This window comes from Oncorhynchus kisutch, linkage group LG5, assembly GCF_002021735.2.
Source record: "Oncorhynchus kisutch isolate 150728-3 linkage group LG5, Okis_V2, whole genome shotgun sequence".
In the NCBI taxonomy this organism is placed as follows: Eukaryota; Metazoa; Chordata; class Actinopteri; order Salmoniformes; family Salmonidae; genus Oncorhynchus; species Oncorhynchus kisutch.
The window spans coordinates 65,015,867-65,038,390 of record NC_034178.2 but is presented as its reverse complement, the minus strand read 5'-3'; positions in this window follow the sequence as shown (position 1 = coordinate 65,038,390).

Below are 22,524 nucleotides of genomic sequence, written 5' to 3'. Positions count from 1 at the left end.
ATGTACATTTGACATACATGGTACTTTTATATAAAGCAGTCACATAACAATAATACATTACCAAACATAAGCTCTTTAATCCCACCCCTCAGCCACTCTCAGCCCATCCCACCTATCACCATAGACCTCAGCTCTTTAATCCCACCCCTCAGCCACTCTCAGCCCATCCCACCTATCACCATAGACCTCAGCTCTTTATTCCCACCCCTCAGCCACTCTCAGCCCATCCCACCTATCACCATAGACCTCAGCTCTTTAATCCCACCCCTCAGCCACTCTCAGCCCATCCCACCTATCACCATAGACCTCAGCTCTTTAATCCCACCCCTCAGCCACTCTCAGCCCATCCCACCTATCACCATAGACCTCAGCTCTTTAATCCCACCCCTCAGCCACTCTCAGCCCATCCCACCTATCACCATAGACCTCAGCTCTTTAATCCCACCCCTCAGCCACTCTCAGCCCATCCCACCTATCACCATAGACCTCAGCTCTTTAATCCCACCCCTCAGCCACTCTCAGCCCATCCCACCTATCACCATAGACCTCAGCTCTTTAATCCCACCCCTCAGCCACTCTCAGCCCATCCCACCTATCACCATAGACCTCAGCTCTTTAATCCCACCCCTCAGCCACTCTCAGCCCATCCCACCTATCACCATAGACCTCAGCTCTTTAATCCCACCCCTCAGCCACTCTCAGCCCATCCCACCTATCACCATAGACCTCAGCTCTTTAATCCCACCCCTCAGCCACTCTCAGCCCATCCCACCTATCACCATAGACCTCAGCTCTTTAATCCCACCCCTCAGCCACTCTCAGCCCATCCCACCTATCACCATAGACCTCAGCTCTTTAATCCCACCCCTCAGCCACTCTCAGCCCATCCCACCTAACACCATAGACCTCAGCTCTTTAATCCCACCCCTCAGCCACTCTCAGCCCATCCCACCTATCACCATAGACCTCAGCTCTTTAATCCCACCCCTCAGCCACTCTCAGCCCATCCCACCTATCACCATAGACCTCAGCTCTTTAATCCCACCCCTCAGCCACTCTCAGCCCATCCCACCTATCACCATAGACCTCAGCTCTTTAATCCCACACCTCAGCCACTCTCAGCCCATCCCACCTATCACCATAGACCTCAGCTCTTTAATCCCACCCCTCAGCCACTCTCAGCCCATCCCACCTATCACCATAGACCTCAGCTCTTTAATCCCACCCCTCAGCCACTCTCAGCCCCTCCCACCTATTACCATAGACCCCAGCTCTTTAACCCCACCCCACGGCCACTCTCAGCCCATCCCACCTATCACCATAGACCTCAGCTCTTTAATCCCACCCCTCAGCCACTCTCAGCCCATCCCACCTATCACCATAGACCTCAGCTCTTTAATCCCGCCACTCAGCCACTCTCAGCCCATCCCACCTATCGCCATAGACCCCAGCTCTTTAATCGCACCACTCAGCCACTCTCAGCCCATCCCACCTATCACCATAGACCTCAGCTCTTTAATCCCGCCACTCAGCCACTCTCAGCCCATCCCACCTATCACCATAGACCTCAGATCATTAATCCCACCCCTCAGCCACTCTCAGCCCCTCCCATCTATCACCATAGACCCCAGCTCTTTAATCCCACCCCTCAGCCACTCTCAGCCCCTCCCACCTATCACCATAGACCTCAGCTCTTTAATCCCGCCACTCTACCACTCTCAGCCCATCCCACCTATCACCATAGACCTCAGCTCTTTAATCCCGCCACTCAGCCACTCCTCAAATGAAACTGGTATATTTTTCTATTTATGCCAATTTCGTTCAGCTAATTTCTATCTTTAAAATATGGTGGGCAAACAAGTTCCCTACCTTCTTCCTTTTCCACTTGCCTCCTCCATTTTTGTGGTAACGCTGCAATCAGTTGGTTGTAAGTTTGGATTGAGCAGACATTCCCATATATTTTCCATAGCTGCACATGTGACATAACTCCTCCCTTTCTATTCATAATATAATTAATACATATAGTAGCCTTTTTTTTATCCAAAAGGAATGTTTTTTTTATCAATCAGTATATTTGAGTAAACGATAAAACGGAAATTGTAACCAGCTTTGTATGGCTTGTTTAAGAAAGGGCAATACTTTAAATAAAATAACATTTTCAATTAGTCGGAAATGAGAAGTTGTAATCTGTCTAGTGGCAAAAAGGAAACTTTTCAACAAAGGATGAACATTTCTTAATAATCTACTGGAGAACCATTTTGGGTTTAAGTATAACTTATGTGAGTGAGAGTTTTAAAGCTTTAATATTTATTAATTTTAGCCCCACAAACTCATAATCATTATATGAATAGGCACGTTTAATTTTGTCTGGCTTAGCATTCCAAATCAAGTGAAATATTTTTGCTCATAGGATTTAAAAACAAGTCGTCTGGAGTAGACAGTACCATTAGTAAGTAAGTAAACTGTGATAGGACCAAAGAGTTAATCAATGTGATTTTTCCACAAATAGACATGTATTTACCTCTCCATGGTTGCAGAATCGCATCTAGTTTCCAATCTTTCTATCGAAATTGATTGTGGTAAGTTAATTTATATTTTTGGAGATGTGAATACCATGTATGTCTACTTCACCATTCGCCCATTTTATTGGTAAACTACAAGGTAGTGTAAACACTGTGTCTTTTAACGATCCAATACGTAATATGGTATACTTGTCATAATTAAGTTTTAGTCCAGAGAGGCTAGAAAAGTTATCAAGATTTTCAATGAGACTGTGCAGGGATCCAGACTACGGACTTAATAAAAAACTTGAGTCATCGGCATACATTGACACTTTTGTTTTATTCCCCTGGATTTTTAACCCTTTAATGTTCTTGTTTGATCTCATTTTAATAGCAAGCATCTCAATGTGTTTTACTTGCTATATTGTATTTACTTTGCCACCATGGCCTTTTTTGCCTTTACCTCCCTTCTCACCTCATTTGCTCACATTGTATATAGACTTGTTTATACTGTATTATTGACTGTATGTTTGTTTTACTCCATGTGTAACTCTGTGTCGTTGTATCTGTCGAACTGCTTTGCTTTATCTTGGCCAGGTCGCAATTGTAAATGAGAACTTGTTCTCAACTTGCCTACCTGGTTAAATAAAGGTCAAATAAAATAAAAAAATAAAAAAATAAATGGCCATAATAAATAAATATGGAGACAACGGACAGCCTTGTTTTACTCCACTTAAAAGCTTGGTACTTTCAGAGAAGTAACCATTATTTACTATTTTATATCTGGGGGTGATGTACATAACTTTAACCCATTGTATAAGAGATTCACCGAAACTGAAGTAATCCAGGCATTTACATTTAAATTCTAGTCGTACTTTATCAAACGTCTTTTCAAAATCTGCTATGAAGACTAGGCCTGGTATGTTTGATTTTTCATAATGTTAAATTGTTTAAAGCAATGTCATATAGAGTTGAAGTCAGAAGTTAACATCATTTTCTGGAAATTTCCAAGCTGTTTAAAGGCACAGTCAACTTAGTGTATGTTAACTTCTGACCCACTGGAATTGTGTTACAGTGAATTACAGTTTAAGTCGGAAGTTTACATACACTTAGGTTGGAGTCTTTAAAACTCGTTTTTCAACCACTCCACAAGTTTCATGTTAACAAACTATAGTTTTGGCAAGTCGGTTAGGACATCTACTTTGTGCATGACACAAGTAATTTTTCAAACAATTGTTTACAAACAGATTATTTCACTTATCACAATTCCAGTGGGTCAGAAGTTTACATACACTAAGTTGACTGTGCCTTTAAACAGCTTGGAAAATTCCATAACATCATTCAGTTGAAATGGATGAGAAAATAATACATATGCTTAAAATATTTAGGTCCTCTTTCAAAATAGAGAATCATGGATGACTCCATCATTTGTAATGAGTTTCTGTAAATTATTTTTGGTAGCATTTCCATGTTGAAGATTCAAGAAAAGTTTTGTGAATTTTTCGAGATTTTCCATCCAATTCGCTTTATTTTTGTAATACATTACACTTGATCTTGATTAAGTACCTCCAATTCTTTTTATTTTTCCTCTAATCTATGTTGTGCCTCTATAGTAGTTTCCATTACCATCTACCTGCTCTGTTACTTCCTCTAACCTATGTTGTGCCTCTATAGTAGTTTCCATTACCATCTACCTGCTCTGTTACTTCCTCTAATCTATGTTGTGCCTCTATAGTAGTTTCCATTACCATCTACCTGCTCTGTTACTTCCTCTAACCTATGTTGTGCCTCTATAGTAGTTTCCATTACCATCTACCTGCTCTGTTACTTCCTCTAACCTATGTTGTGCCTCTATAGTAGTTTCCATTACCATCTACCTGCTCTGTTACTTCCTCTAATCTATGTTGTGCCTCTATAGTAGTTTCCATTACCATCTACCTGCTCTGTTACTTCCTCTAATCTATGTTGTGCCTCTATAGTAGTTTCCATTACCATCTACCTGCTCTGTTACTTCCTCTAACCTATGTTGTGCCTCTATAGTAGTTTCCATTACCATCTACCTGCTCTGTTACTTCTTCTATTTCCTTTATCAGTCTAATCTCTTTTAACCTAAACTGCTTTTGTTTTAATGATGAGTATTGTATTGAATGGCCCCGAAAAATACATTTAGGGGATCTGCTGTACCTATGTTGTGGAGAAAAAATCAATTACTATTTATTTTGTCTTAGTTAAAAACAAATTGCCATACAATAGGCTTTGATAAAATGTCATACTGTATATCCCCGTCCACGTGCAAATTCTGTAAGAGTTATATTGAGGCCAAATAGATGGTGGTTCCAATTGCATTCAATCTCCTATTAATACTTTTAAAAACGTTTGATGCCAGCAGGAATGAGACCAGGAAGTAATCATGACGGCTAGCTTGATTAAGCCTCCTCCATGTACATATTACTAGGCCAGGCTTTTTCTTTCACATCTGCTCCTGCTACACCCTCTGGTGTTCATCCGGTGTCTTCTTGACCTACAGTTACTCTCCCTGTACACTATCTCTCTCTCTCTCTCTCTCTCTCTCTCTCTCTCTCTCTCTCTCTCGCTCTCTCTCTCTCTCTCTCTCTCTCTCTCTCTCTCAATTCAATTCAATTCAATTCAATTCAATTCAATTCAAGGGCTTTATTGGCATGGGAAACATGTGTTAACATTGCCAAAGCAAGTGAGGTAGACAACATACAAAGTGAATATATAAAGTGAAAAACAACAAAAATTAACAGTAAACATTACACATACAGAAGTTAAAACAGTAAAGACATTACAAATGTCATATTATATATATATATACAGTGTTCTAACAATGTACAAATGGCTAAAGGACACAAGATAAAATAAATAAGCATAAATATGGGTTGTATATGGGTCTCTCTCTCTCTCTCTCTCTCTCTCTCTCTCTCTCTCTCTCTCTCTCTCTCTCTCTCTCTCTCCTCTCTCTCTCTCCCTCTCTCTCTCTCTCTCTCTCTCTCTCTCTCTCTCTCTCTCTCTCTCCTCTCTCTCTCTCTCCTCTCCCTCTCTTCCTCTCCTCTCTCTCTCTGTGTGTGTGTGTGTGGTTGGAGACAGGTGTGGTGGAGTCAGAGCAGATCCCTACCAGCTGCAACTAGTTCCATAATCAAGACCTCTACAAATACTCAACCCTGCCACTTCCACTCTGCCAGATTGTAATCTCTGCTCAGTCAGTTTATAATTCTAACCATTTATGATTATTCAAAATCCTGTTACTCTGCTATGCCTGTTTTCCTGCCTGACACCATTCATCCTCTCATTGCAGTCACCATTCTGTCTCTGGCTCCTGTCTCCTGTTCCACATCTCACCACCCAACTACCCTTCTCTGGATTTTACTCACTACCGTGGATTCCCCTCAGGACCTGTTTACCCTGTTCTACTCAGCTAACTCCAACCTCAGTCTCCACATCTGTTTTTTCTGCAACTCATCCAAGCTTCCCCGGATCTGCACTTCATATCTCCCTGTGTAACAATAAATATTTTGGTTCATACATCCCTGTTTCCTCATTTGAGTCTGCTCTTGGGTTCCCCTATGTCGCTCCTCTTAACATTTTCAGTCTCTATATATCCACTAGTTCTAATGTATCCATGATATTTATGATCTCCTTAAATGCTTGAGGGTGATCGTCTGTAGTGTGATTTCCTTTACGATCCATTGAGGTACTTAAAACCGTATTATCTCCCACCATAATAGATTCATTCGTTGCTTGTGAGCTCAATAGATTATCATATATATTACCCCCTTTTCTCCCCTATTGGTAGTTACAGTCTTGTCTCATCGCTGCAACTCCTGTACGGACTCAGGAGAGGTGAAGAGGGGCAAGCATCCTCTGAAACACGACCCAACCAAGCCACACTGCTTCTTGATACAATACCCGCTTAACTTGGAAGCCAGCCGCACCCATGTGTCAGAGGAAACACTGTACACCCCTAACTCTCAAAGTCCTCCTGGCTCCAGAGTGGAATGGCTCTTTGATGTTGTCGGCACACTGTGTCGATAATGAAGGGGGATGTGCTTTTACTGGTTGGCTCTCCTCTGTGTCTTTCTCACTCAAACACCCACAGCCACATACAGCCTCCGAGCACCGCCCCCTTCTATTACACCGGGGAAAAAAACAAGGAAAAAATACATTTGAGAGAGCCAATCAAACCCGTCGCACAATTTCTGAGCGAATATTGCATTTGACAAACAGCCTCCTTTCCAGACAAGTGTGTTCACAGCTCCCCCTGCGCTGTGAGTCATGTGGGTCAGCCAGGTTACAACTGTAAGGTTGAAGGGACTTATTAGTGCATGGGTTGGTTTGGCACCAGGAACCAATAGAACTGCAAATCTCAACACAGAGCCCCCCAGTAAAACATATACTGTGTCTACATTATCATGTGGAGGGGTTAAGATCAACAGTTGGTGCCTCAATGTTACGACAACATCTCCTCTCACTTGTGTCCATGTGTTTAGTCAGTCAAGCAAGCCTTATCCCCCATCAATATTAGCTGATTAAGTTATATTTACTATTCCCTACGCCCCTGTTTTGGCATTCCCATTCAGGCGCAAGATCCTTGAACATTATTGAAGTTTCAAAACCCCCAGACGGTCGGGATTATCATATCCTGTCAATCACCAATTCTCATTTCTACAATGAGAGCTCTCAGTTCCCTTAACACATAATTCCACTTTGACATTATGGGGTATTGTGTGTAGACCAGTGACACAACATTTCAATTTTATCCATTTAAAATTCAGGCTGTAACACAACAAAATGTGGAAAAAGTCAAGGGCTGTGAGTACTTTCTGAAGGCACTGTAACTGGATCAAACACATATCGATCCTTAACATTTAAACAATCTGCTACGGAGTCTAAAATATATGTGTGGGTGATATTGTTCAAATAGTGAAACTTAATGCTTATTAAGTGTTTGAAATGACTACTAAACATCTGTTCCATCTTGACTTGTTGTAATTTGGGTTTATCTATTTATGGTGAACATAAAAAATGATCTCAATCAAACACAATCTTACTTTCACAGTACACAATGTGACAAGAAAATACTTCTGTCTGCGGTTCTCCATTTGAGTCATCCTCAAGGGGAGAGTTAGCAACAACTGACACTGAAAGTCTTCTTTTTCTCCTCAGAGTAAGGAAGCACGGTGGTTTCTCTGCTTGGATGTGGGCTTGTGCAGCCCGCAGCTAAATGGAACAAAGTTAATAAACGAACGAGGACTTCTTGTCAGTCAAGCCTTTTCCGGCCATCAACAGTTCAATGTTCTCAATAACCATAATCGTTTCCAAATAGAATGAAATTCAGCTTTTCACACTGTTTTTATGTGAAGATCGAAAATTCTCCCATAGAGATCAGTCAAAAATATTGACACTTTACAAAAGTATTTCAATCTAACAAAATAAGGTTGATCACATCACTTATTGCTCTTTTTTGATGGCCAGATTTCTTTTAGGTTTCTTCTAACATTCCATACTACTAAGGACACCCACATACACATTATATGAGATAATTCATGAACCTAACTAAGTTGACAGCGAGCTGAATAACATACAGAAGCTTCCTCTGGTCATGTGTTATAAACAATCATTGATGAACAATGCTGTTGATTTCCTGAAGTTGAAAAATGGTGGCTATTTTTTATGTAAAACATAAATGGCTGGTATCCCCACTCAATGTGAAGGGTCTAAAAAACTTTAAGAGTGATAGCGTATATGAGAAACAGACTGTATGTAGTTCATTCATACAGTCATTGATCCTGAATTAATTCAAATCAAATCAAATCAAATTTGATTTGTTAATGTTAATGCGAGCGTAGCGAAATGCTTGTGCTTCTAGTTCCGACAATGCAGTAATAACCAAGTACAATAATAGTAATAACAAGTAATCTAACTAACAATTCCAAAAAAAATACTGTCTTATACACAGTGTAAGGGGATAAAGAATATGTACATAAAGATATATGAATGAGTGATGGTACAGAGCAGCATAGGCAAGATACAGTAGATGGTATCGAGTATAGTATATACATATGAGATGAGTATGTAAACAAAGTGGCATAGTTAAAGTGGCTAGTGATACATGTATTACATAAGGATGCAGTAGATGATATAGAGTACAGTATATACGTATACATATGAGATGAATAATGTAGGGTATGTAAACATTATATTAGGTAGCATTGTTTAAAGTGGCTAGTGATATATTTTACATCATTTCCCATCCATTCCCATTATTAAAGTGGCTGGAGTCGAGTCAGTGTGTTGGCAGCAGCCACTCAATGTTAGTGGTGGCTGTTTAACAATCTGATGGCCTTGAGATTGAAGCTGTTTTTCAGTCTCTCGGTCCCAGCTTTGATGCACCTGTACTGACCTCGTCTTCTGGATGATAGCGGGGTGAACAGGCAGTGGCTCGGGTGGTTGTTGTCCTTGATGATCTTTATGGCCTTCCTGTAACATCGGGTGGTGTAGGTGTCCTGGAGGGCAGGTAGTTTGCCCCCGGTGATGCGTTGTGCAGACTTCACTACCCTCTGGAGAGCCTTACGGTTGTGGGCGGAGCAGTTGCAGTACCAGGTCGGTGTTACAGCCCGCCAGGATGCTCTCGATTGTGCATCTGTAGAAGTTTGTGAGTGCTTTTGGTGACAAGCCAAATTTCTTCAGCCTCCTGAGGTTGAAGAGGCGCTGCTGCGCCTTCTTCACGATGCTGTCTGTGTGAGTGGACCAATTCAGTTTGTCTGTGATGTGTATGCCGAGGAACTTAAAACTTACTACCCTCTCCACTACTGTTCCATCGATGTGGATAGGGGGGGTGTTCCCTCTGCTGTTTCCTGAAGTCCACAATCATCTCCTTAGTTTTGTTGACGTTGAGTGTGAGGTTATTTTCCTGACACCACACTCCGAGGGCCCTCACCTCCTCCCTGTAGGCCGTCCCGTCGTTGTTGGTAATCAAGCCTACCACTGTTGTGTCATCCGCAAACTTGATGATTGAGTTGGAGGCGTGCGTGGCCACGCAGTCGTGGAGTACAGGAGAGGGCTCAGAACGCACCCTTGTGGGGCCCTAGTGTTGAGGATCAGCGGGGTGGAGATGTTGTTGCCTACCCTCACCACCTGGGGGCAGCCCGTCAGGAAGTCCAGTACCCAGTTGCACAGGGCGGGGTCGAGACCCAGGGTCTCAAGCTTGATGACGAGCTTGGAGGGTACTATGGTGTTGAATGCCGAGCTGTAGTCGATGAACAGCATTCTCACATAGGTATTCCTCTTGTCCAGATGGGTTAGGGCAGTGTGCAGTGTGGTTGAGATTGTATCGTCTGTGGACCTATTTGGGCGGTAAGCAAATTGGAGTGGGTCTAGGGTGTCAGGTAGGGTGGAGGTGATATGGTCCTTGACTAGTCTCTCAAAGCACTTCATGATGACGGAAGTGAGTGCTACGGGGCGGTAGTCGTTTAGCTCAGTTACCTTAGCTTTCTTGGGAACAGGAACAATGGTGGCCCTCTTGAAGCATGTGGGAACAGCAGACTGGTATAGGGATTGATTGAATATGTCCGTGAACACACCGGCCAGCTGGTCTGCGCATGCTCTGAGGGCGCGGCTGGGGATGCCGTATGGGCCTGCAGCCCTGCGAGGGTTAACACGTTTAAATGTTTTACTCACCTCGGCTGCAGTGAAGGAGAGGCCGTGTCAGTGGCACTGTATTGTCCTCAAAGCGGGCAAAAAAGTAATTTAGTCTGCCTGGGAGCAAAACATCCTGGTCTGTGACTGGGCTGGTTTTCTTCTTGTAGTCCGTGATTGACTGTAGACCCTGCCACATACCTCTTGTGTCTGAGCCATTGAATTGAGATTCTACTTTGTCTCTATTCTGACACTTAGCTTGTTTGATAGCCTTGCGGAGGGAATAGCTGCACTGTTTGTATTCGGTCATGTTACCAGTCACCTTGCCCTAATTAAAAGCAGTGGTTCGCGCTTTCAGTTTCACGCGAATGCTGCCATCAATCCACGGTTTCTGGTTAGGGAATGTTTTAATCGTTGCTATGGGAACGACATCTTCAACGCATGTTCTAATGAACTCGCACACCGAATCAGCGTATTCGTCAATGTTGTTATCTGACGCAATACGAAACATATCCCAGTCCACGTGATGGAAGCAGTCTTGGAGTGTGGAATCAGCTTGGTCGGACCAGCTTTGGACAGACCTCAGCGTGGGAGCTTCTTGTTTTAGTTTCTGTCTGTAGGCAGGGATCAGCAAAATGGAGTCGTGGTCAGCTTTTCCGAAAGGAGGGCGGGGCAGGGCCTTATATGCGTCGCGGAAGTTAGAGTAACAATGATCCAAGGTTTTTTCAGCCCTGGTTGTGCAATCGATATGCTGATACAATTTAGGGAGTCTTGTTTTCAGATTAGCCTTGTTAAAATCCCCAGCTACAATGAATGCAGCCTCAGGATGTATGGATTCCAGTTTGCAAAGAGTCAAATAAAGTTCGTTCAGAGCCATCGATGTGTCTGCTTGAGGGGGAATATATATGGCTGTGATTATAATCGAAGAGAATTCTCTTGGTAGATAATGCGGTCGACATTTGATTGTGAGGAATTCTAAATCAGGTGAACAGAAGGATTTGACTTCCTGTATGTTTCTGTGATCACACCACGTCTCGTTAGCCATAAGGCATACCCCCCCGCCCCTCTTCTTATACAGTACGTTGTGTTCATGTATTATTTTGTTAAGGCCATAGGTATAGTACCTTTGCAAAGCTGAGAAAGGCATTCCGCTGACAGGAAAACAAGAATGGAGAAAAAGCAATAAACCAGGCAAGAGGCTAAAAGACACGTAACCCATAAAAGTCTAAGACCTGTCTAAGACGGGGGAGGGGGGTTCTACTAAGCTATAATGGAATTGTTATAATATAACTATCATTTTAATTTTGTGATTTGATTTAGAATTTTAAAACCCCTTCAAGTATAAAAATATAAAAACATGATTTGATAAAAAAAAAATTTGGGCCTTACTGCTATTACCCATACAAACACATGGAATAACAGATCGTCCCCAAAAAAGTAATCAAAAGGAGGTTTGTTCTGAAGTGTCTGTCCTATATCTGAAAGATATAAGAAAGATCAGGAAACATTTTATATATATATAAATATATACATTTTTAAATGTATTTAACCCCTTATTTCTGTCACTAAACAGTTTCCGTATACTGCATACTTCCATACATTTTTTCAACGGGTACAGGGGGAACCTTCAGACGAGGCTTGTGAGGCCTGTGGGCGTCCTACAGCAGAACAACCGACATGTACAGTACCAGGTCAAAAGTTTGGACACACCTACTCATTCAAGGATTTTTCTTTATTTTTACTATTTTCTACATTGTAAAATAAAAGTGAAGACATATCAAAACTATGAAATAACACATATGGAATCAAGTAGTAACCAAGAAAGTGTTAAACAAATCAAAATATAATTCATATTTGAGATTCTTCAAAGTAGCCACCCTTTGCCTTGATGACAGCTTTGCACATTCTTGGCATTCTCTCAACCAGCTTTATGAGGAATGCTTTTCCAACAGTCTTGAAGGAGTTCCCACATAGGCTGAGCACTTGTTGGCTGCTTTTCCTTCACTCTGCGGTCCAACTCATCCCAAACCATCTCAATTGGGTTGAGTTTGGGTGATTGTGGAGGCCAGGCCATCGGATGCAGCACTCCATCACTCTCCTTCTTGGTCAAATAGCCCTTACACAGCCTGGAGGTGTGTTGGGTCATTGTCCTGTTGAAAAAGAAATGATAGTCCCACAAAGCCCAAACCAGTTGGGATGACGTATCGCTGCAGAATGTTGTGGTAGCCATGCTGGTTAAATGTGCCTTACATTCAAAATAAATCCCTGACAGTGTCACCAGCAAGCACCATCACACCTCCTCCTCCATGCTTCTCTGTGTCTCACAAAGACACAGCGGTTGCAACCAAAAATGTCAAATTTGGACTCCACCGGTCTAATGTCCATTGCTCGTGTTTCTTGGCCCAAGTAAGTCTCTTCTTCTTATTGGTGTCCTTTAGTAGTTGTTTCTTTGCATCAATTTGACTGTGAAGGCCTGATTCATACAGTCTCCTCCGAACAATTCATGTTGAGAAGGTGCCATGTGAAAAACCCTTGAATGAGTAGGTGTGTCCAAACTTTTGATTGGTACTGTATGTGTTCGTGAGAGTCTCACCTTTCCACAGAGGGAAGTGTAGCTCAAACTGTTTGATCAATACAGACAGAAGTTGGCAGATCTGCTGAACACCAACGTGTTCGTGAGAGCCACATCTTTCAATAGAGAGGTCATAATAGTTTTTAGGCCAAACCGTTCGGACAATACATACAATTTTGTGAAAAGACCCATTTTCAGGATGTCTCATGGTCTGACAAACACTGCTCTAAAAGTGTGACATCTGCGGATGTGGTGGATTGAGATGCAACAAAAAACACAGGGGGTTGAGAGCAAGTGGCAATTCTTTCTCTCTGAATGTACATTGTAGGAGGTAACATTATCTACAACATATCTTAAAGAGATTCTGAAGGGGAGGTGATACGGTCATTCAAAAGCAACAGTAATATTCAAGCACACTGCTCTGGTGAGTCATAGAGTCATAGAGAGAAGTTCAGTCTCACTTGAAGTTTCAGAATCTCTCTTAGGGAGATTTTGCATTTTAAACATAGCACCTTCTTAGAGAATTCTGTCACAATACTGTACATATTCACTTATTTACAGTGAACTTGACAGTGGGTTGGAAAAATAATCTGTATGGTAAAACGGATGAGATATTTGCCATTATTGTTATGAAGGAATAAAATAAATACACATCAAAGTGCCATGTCTGATATTGTGCATGTTATAATACATATCTGCTCTATGATAACTATATATATATATATAACATCTGCTCTATGATAACTATATCTATAACATCTGCTCTATGATAACTATATCTATAACATATGCTCTATGATAACTATATCTATAACATCTGCTCTATGATAACTATATCTATAACATCTGCTCTATGATAACTATATATATAACATATGCTCTATGATAACTATATCTATAACATCTGCTCTATGATAACTATATCTATAACATATGCTCTATGATAACTATATCTATAACATCTGCTCTATGATAACTATATCTATAACATATGCTCTATGATAACTATATCTATAACATCTGCTCTATGATAACTATATCTATAACATCTGCTCCATGATAACTATATCTATAACATCTGCTCTATGATAACTATATATATAACATCTGCTCTCATCTGCTCCATGATAACTATATATATAACATCTGCTCTCATCTGCTCCATGATAACTACACATATAACATCTGCTCGCATCTGCTCCATGATAACTACACATATAACATCTGCTCTCATCTGCTCCATGATAACTATATATATAACATCTGCTCTCATCTGCTCCATGATAACTACACATATAACATCTGCTCTCATCTGCTCCATGATAACTACACATATAACATCTGCTCTCATCTGCTCCATGATAACTACACATATAACATCTGCTCTCATCTGCTCCATGATAACTACACATATAACATCTGCTCTCATCTGCTCCAAGATAACTACACATATAACATCTGCTCTCATCTGCTCCATGATAACTACACATATAACATCTGCTCTATGATAACTCTACATATAACATCTGCTCTATGATAACTCTACATATAACATCTGCTCTCATCTGCTCTATGATAACTCTACATATAACATCTGCTCCATGATAACTACACATATAACATCTGCTCTATGATAACTCTACATATAACATCTGCTCTATGATAACTCTACATATAACATCTGCTCTATGATAACTCTACATATAACATCTGCTCTATGATAACTACACATATAACATCTGCTCCATGATAACTACACATATAACATCTGCTCTATGATAACTACACATATAACATCTGCTCTATGATAACTACACATATAACATCTGCTCTATGATAACTCTACATATAACATCTGCTCTATGATAACTACACATATAACATCTGCTCTATGATAACTCTACATATAACATCTGCTGTATGATAACTCTACATATAACATCTGCTCTATGATAACTACACATATAACATCTGCTCTCATCTGCTCTATGATAACTCTACATATAACATCTGCTCTCATCTGCTCCATGATAACTCTACATATAACATCTGCTCTATGATAACTACACATATAACATCTGCTCTCATCTGCTCCATGATAACTCTACATATAACATCTGCTGTATGATAACTCTACATATAACATCTGCTCTATGATAACTCTACATATAACATCTGCTCTATGATAACTACACATATAACATCTGCTCTATGATAACTATACATATAACATCTGCTCTATGATAACTATACATATAACATCTGCTCTATGATAACTATACATATAACATCTGCTCTATGATAACTATACATATAACATCTGCTCTATGATAACTATACATATAACATCTGCTCTATGATAACTATACATATAACATCTGCTCTATGATACTATACATATAACATCTGCTCTATGATAACTATATCTATAACATCTGCTCTATGATAACTATACATACAACATCTGCTGTATGATAACTATACATACAACATCTGCTGTATGATAACTATACATATAACATCTGCTCTATGATAACTATACATACAACATCTGCTGTATGATAACTATACATACAACATCTGCTGTATGATAACTATATCTATAACATCTGCTCTATGATAACTATACATACAACATCTGCTGTATGATAACTATATATATAACATCTGCTGTATGATAACTACACATATAACATCTGCTGTATGATAACTCTACATATAACATCTGCTGTATGATAACTCTACATATAACATCTGCTGTATGATAACTATATATAGCCTGGTCCTTTTACTGTAATAGCTGCATTCCTACAAAAATATTTAAAATAAAATAAAATATTTAAAATAAAATAAAATATTTAAAATAAAATAAAATATAAAAAATCATATATAAAATAATATCAAATATTAGCTTCATGACAACTCCATCCTGACATAGAACATTTACATGATTCTCTCTCGCTGGATTACTCTGTAGAAATGCAAGTAGCTCTTTTTGGAAACATTTTCCACTGTTGAATCTCCAAACCCCATAACAGAAGTGAACACAAAGTGAAACCCTGTTCTTGTCAAAACTGCCTACATTTCCTGTTCATGCTCTGCCATAGAACCAAAGTTGCAACTTTTTTAGTCAGGTGGCCTTGTGACTTTGAAGGACACACCTAACACTGACCATCTACTCTCTAACTCTCTACTGTGGCTCACTAGCTAGGCACCATCTCATGTGGTCGTTTGAGCTAAAAATGTTGATTTGTATACCAGAGTTGGTACATTACGCAACCACAACAGAGGAGGTAAAAATTGAATAAAAAACATGTTTGTGAGAAACCGTTGCATCACAATGAGAAAGGCCTCCATCGTGGTGGGAAAAGTTTCCGTTCAGATCAAACAGTTTCCGTTCTTGTCTCCATGTTGACATCTCAAAACCAAGGCCAGAAAGGCCAGCACACTGTGTCCACCTCAAATGTCACACCCCTGTACCTGCTTTAACAATGCATGTATGTCCTAATATGGATACCATACAGCTCAACACTACCAATCTCAACAGACAAACAGAGAAACTAACTCACCTATTGTATCTATGCATCAAATCAAAAAAATCTAATACAGTTTTATTTGTCACATACACATGTTTAGCAGATGTTAATGTGGGTGTAGCGAAATGCTTGTGTTTCTAGTTCCAACGATGCAGTAATATCTAACAAGTAATATCTAACAATACACACAATCTAAAGTAAAGGAATTAAGAATATATAAATCTTTGGACAAGCAATGTCAGAGCGGCATAGTATAAGATACAGTAGAATAGGACAGAATAAAGTATATACATATGAGATGAGTAATGCAAAATATGTAAACATTATTAAAGTGACTAGTGTTTCATTTATTAAAGTGGCCAGTGATTTCAAGTCTATGTGTATAGGGCAGCAGCCTCTAATGTGCTAGTGATGGCTGTTTAACAATATTCATAAAGCGTCTCAAAGTAGGAGTACTGATCTAGGATCAGATATCCCTCTTATTCAATATGATTAAAAAGGCAAAAGTGATCCTAGATGAGCACCTCTATTGATACTCTTTGGGCTGGTTTCCCGGATACAGATGAAGGTTCCCCGGGAAACCGTACCTTTGTGAATACAGGCCCAGGTCCATGTGTACTTGGCCCAGGTCCAGGTCCATGAAAACTGTAGCTCTTTTAATTGTATGAATACAAGTGTTTTGACTCTTCACAATTACTTATTTTACTAGAAACGGAAGGTTTAATTTGACTTTTACCTCGCTAGATTGACTTTGTGAAGGAGGATTGGATAACGGGACCTGACAAAATTATCAAATTAAGGCTAGAAGCTCAGTATTTGCCGTTTGGTTTAAACAATGACTGTCAGAATGTCCATGGAGAATAGTGAGCATCAAGGTTGAAAAACTGTCACATAAAAGAAGGGCATTGTGACTGCAAAGAAAGGGACAATAATGTATATTTCAACATTCAACACAGAGGAGCAATCACCCCCCACCTTCCCACACATTTGTGTTCATGCACGCATGCATGGACACACTCACACAGACACAAAGAAAGAGTCCAACGTGGCTGTCTGCACCAAAAGAAAACTCCATAATCTGGCATTTCATTAAGAATGTACGACTGTGATTTTCATAAAATGTGTGTCATATCATGAAGTGGCAGTTCACATTTTCCAATTGTTCAATAATGATCTAGAGGGAGAGAGAAAGAGAGAGAGGCAGGGAGAGAGAGGGAGAGAGAGAGAGGGAGAAAGGGAGAGAGAGAGAGAGAGAGAGAGAGAGAGAGAGAGAGAGAGAGAGAGAGAGGGAGAGAGGAGAGAGAGAGAGAGAGAGAGAGAGAGAGAGGCAGGGAGAGAGAGAGGGAGAGAGAGGCAGGGAGAGAGAGAGGGAGATAGAGGCAGAGAGAGAGAGAGAGAGAGGCAGGGAGAGAGGCAGGGAGAGAGAGGCAGGGAGAGAGAGAGAGAGGGAGATTGAGGAAGGGAGAGAGAGAGGGAGAGAGAGGCAGGGAGAGAGAGGGGGAGAGAGAGGCAGGGAAAAAGAGAGGGAGAGAGAGACAGGGAGAGAGAGAGGCAGGGAGAGAGAGAGAGACAGGGAGAGAGGCAGGGAGAGAGAGACAGGGAGAGAGAGGCAGGGAGAGAGAGAGGGAGAAGCAGGGAGAGAGAGGCAGGGAGAGAGAGGGGGAGAGAGAGGCAGGGAAAAAGAGAGGGAGAGAGAGACAGGGAGAGAGAGAGGCAGGGAGAGAGAGAGAGACAGGGAGAGAGGCAGGGAGAGAGAGACAGGGAGAGAGAGGCAGGGAGAGAGAGAGGGAGAAGCAGGGAGAGAGAGACAGGGAGAGAGAGGCAGAGCGAGACAGGCAGGGAGAGAGAGGCAGGGAGAGAGAGAGGGAGAGAGAGGCATGGAGAGAGAGAGGGAGAGAGAGGCAGGACGAGAGAGGCAGGGAGAGAGAGAGGCAGGGAGAGAAAGGCGGGGAGAGAGAGGGGGAGAGAGAGGCAGGGAGAGAGAGGTGGGGAGAGAGAGGCAGGGATAGATGGAGATTCCAGCCTCAAATGAATTAAACATCAAATGGAGTGAAAGTGACTCTCCATATGAGAGAAAAATACATTAAAATCATATTTTGGGATGCATTTTTAGGATACTTTTTAAATATTTAAATAAAATAAATAATAATAATTAAATAATGTGTTTAAAAAATATATATTTCACATTTGAACTACAGTACATTATACAGTACATATATTACGGAATGTATTTAAAGAGTATATACAAATGTAGGTCAAATGTACAGTATTTCACAAAAATAATAATGAACTTCACCCAGCCTGATACCACAAACGGATCGGTCAAAAGTCATTCTCCCACTGGGCCAGAGTCGCTTCTGGCATTTTCCTGATCATTGGTGAGGCTCGGAAGCCTTCCCCTCACTTAATGGTGCAGGTTCTTCTTCTTCAGATTACATTTCGCTATCCGTCACCTGCTCAGGGTTTTCAGGAGCGTAACATGTAATTATCTCTCCCACACTTGCCTCAAAGGAGAAAGTATTCAGCATCTACAGTATTTCGCAGATGCCGGTTTGGGCATGATTCTTGATTCCTTCACATCTGGCATTACACTTTCTCCAATGGGTGGCCCAAAGAGAGATAACTCAAGGCCACGCCTCCAACAAACCACTCCTCCAAACCCTCTAACGGGCGGCTGCAGCCACAATATACTTTATCAAAATCTATTTTATTGTACTTGACACATACCAAAAGCACAAAAAATGCATTTAAATACCTCTACATTTCTACAAAAATGACTAACCAACATGATACACTATCGCTCACGTGATGACTCCATCTACATCCATCCTGAGTGACACAGTGGTCTAAGGCACTGCAACTCAGCACTAGAGGAATCACTACAGACACCCTGGTTTGAATCCAGAATGTGTCGTGATTGGGAGTCCCATAGCGCGGCACACAATTGTCCCTGCTTCATGCCGGTGTAAGCTGTCATTGTAAATAAGAATTTGTTCTTCATTGACTTGCCTAGTCAAATAAAGGTAACATTTCAAAATGAACTACATTTTTTTCATTATTAACTAAGCTGAAGAGAGGCACTAACTATAGTAATTAATCAAATCTTTTGAGATGGGAAAACATGTTTTTTTATGATGTTGAACACGTGCTCTTTAAAATAAACTCAGCAAAAAAAGAAACGTCCTCTCACTGTCAACTGTGTTTATTTTCAGCAAACTTAACATGTGTAAATATTTGTATGAACATAACAAGATTCAACAACTGAGACATAAACTGAACAAGTTCCACAGACATGTGACTAACAGAAATGGAATAATGTGTCCCTGAACAAAGGGTGGTGGGGTCAAAATCAAAAGTAAGGTCACTCCCTTTTCAATGACTTTTCATTGGGATTTTCTAATCGACTTTCCTGCAGTTCCTATCGCTTCCACTGGATATCAACAGTCTTTAGAAATTGGTTGAGGTTTTTCCTTTGAGAAATGAAGAAGTAACACTGTTCAGAATGAGGCTTGAGTCTAGTGTACTCTTTGTTAGAGGCGCGTGACCTGAAAGCACGCTCCACTTTGTTTTCCTCAGGTATTGAATACAATATATCTCATCTTCAGTTTTAGTGTTTATTTACGTTAAAAAATACCTAAAGTTGTATTACAAAAGTAGTTTGAAATGTTTGGACAATGCTTACAGGTAACGTTTGAGATATTTTGTAGTCACTTAGCGCAAGTTGGAACCGGTGTTTTTCTGGATCAAACGCGCCAAATAAATGGACATTTTGGATATATATCGACGGAATTAATTGAACAAAAGGACCATTTGTGATGCTTATGGGACATATTGGACCAACGTTGTTGCTGGTGATGTCTGGTGAGGACCTGCCTTACAACAGGCCTACAAGCCCTCAGTCCAGCCTCTCTCAGCCTAGAAGATCTAAGAATTTTCTGAAGTGCAAAACTATGTGGAATTAGAACCACTTTGTCCACCCTGTAGACTAGATGTCGTAGCCATGCATTTCTGTCAGGCATTACATGCATTTGAGCAAAGATGCAAGTGTATGTACATGTATGTGAAATACATTTTATGTGAAGTTAAATACACTGCTCAAAAAAATAAAAGGCACACTAAAATTGGGTAGCCTAGTGGTTAGAGCGTTGGACTACTAACCGGAAGGGTGCAAGTTCAAACCCCTGAGCTGACAAGGTATAAATCTGTCGTTCTGCCCCTAAACAGGCAGTTAACCCACTTTGTTCTAAACTGACTTGCCTAGTTAAATAAAGGTAAAATAAAGTAACACATCCTAGATCTGAGTTAATTAAATTCTTTTATTCAATACTTTTTTCTTTACATAGTTGAATGTGCTGACAACAAAATCACACAAAAATTATCAATGGAAATCAAATTTATCAACCCATGGAGGTCTGGATTTGGAGTCACACTCAAAATTAAAGTGGAAAACCACACTACAGGCTGATCCAACATTGATGTAATGTCCTTAAAACAAATGAGGCTCAGTAGTGTGTGTGGCCTCCATGTGCCTGTATGACCTCCCTACAACGCCTGGGCATGCTCCTGATGAGGTGGCGGATGGTCTCCTGAGGGATCTCCTCCCAGACCTGGACTAAAGCATTCGCCAACTCCTGGACAGTCTGTGGTGCAACGTGGCGTTGGTGGATGGAGCGAGACATGATGTCTCAGATGTTCTCAATTGGATTCAGGTCTGGGGAACGGGTGGGTCAGTCCATAGCATCAATGCCTTCCTCTTGCAGGAACTGCTGACACACTCCAGCAACATGAGGGCTAGCATTTTCTTGCATTAGGAGGAACCCAGGGCCAACCGCACTAGCATATGGTCTCACAAGGGGTCTGAGGATCTCATCTCGGTACCTAATGGCAGTCAGGCTACCTCTGGCGAGCACATGGAGGACTGTGCGGCCCCCCAAAGAAATGCCACCCCACACCATGACTGACCCACCGCCAAACCGGTCACGCTGGAGGATGTTGCAGGCAGCAGAACGTTCTTCACCGTGTCTCCAGACTCTGTCACGTCTGTTACATGTGCTCAGTGTGAACCTGCTTTCATCTGTGAAGAGCACAGGGCGCTAGTGGCGAATTTGCCAATCTTGGTGTTCTCTGGCAAATGCCAAACGTCCTGCACGGTGTTGGGCTGTAAGCACAACCCCCACCTGTGGACGACGGGCCCTCATACCACCCTCATGGAGTCTGTTCCTGACTGTTTGAGCAGACACATGCACATTTGTGGCCTGCTGGAGGTCATTTTGCATGGCTCTGGCAGTGCTCCTCCTGCTCCTCCTTGCACAAAGGCGGAGGTAGCGGTCCTGCTGCTGGGTTGTTGCCCTCCTATGGCCTCCTCCACGTCTCCTGTCTCCTGGTAGCGCCTCCATGCTCTGGACACTACGCTGACAGACACAGCAAACCTTCTTGTCACAGCTCGCATTGATGTGCCATCCTGGATGAGCTGCACTACCTGAGCCACTTGTGTGGGTTGTAGACTCCGTCTCATGCTACCACTAGAGTGAAAGCACCGCCAGCATTCAAAAGTGACCAAAACATCAGCCAGGAAGCATAGGAACTGAGAAGTGGTCTGTAGTCACCACCTGCAGAACCACTCCTTTATTGGGGGTGTCTTGCTAATTGCCTATAATTTCCACCTGTTGTCTATTCCATTTGCACAACAGCATGTGAACTTTATTGTCAATCAGAGTTGCTTCCTAAGTGGACAGTTTGATTTCACAGAAGTGTGATTGTCTTGGAGTTACATTGTGTTGTTTAAGTGTTCCCTTTATTTTTTTGAGCAGTGTATATCGAAATGTATATTTTTTCCATATGGGTCTATCTGGAAGACTTGTGTGCAATTGTGGGTAAAATCTGTATTTAGGATGGATGCCCGAGTTTGTGTTCCTTAAGCCATGTATTTCTCTGTTCTCTTTATCTCTGCCGCCCACCACCCCACCACTTTCACATAGCAGCAAAGCAAATTCACTCCTGCATCTGTTCATGGTTGTGGAGATACATTGAGGACAAGAGTTCAGATTGGGATGGTGTTAGCTTTAGTGATAACAGCTAATTAGTAAAGCCATAGTATTTGATTTGAGTCCAGCCATGAGACTACATTTAAGTATAGGAAACATGTTCTGGGTTGGAATAAAAGGAAGTGAGTGATATTATGTTCTAGGATATTTTCCAAGTGTTAAGTGGCTGATGTTTTAGATTTGGATACTTGACGAAAGGGAAGAAAAGAACATGT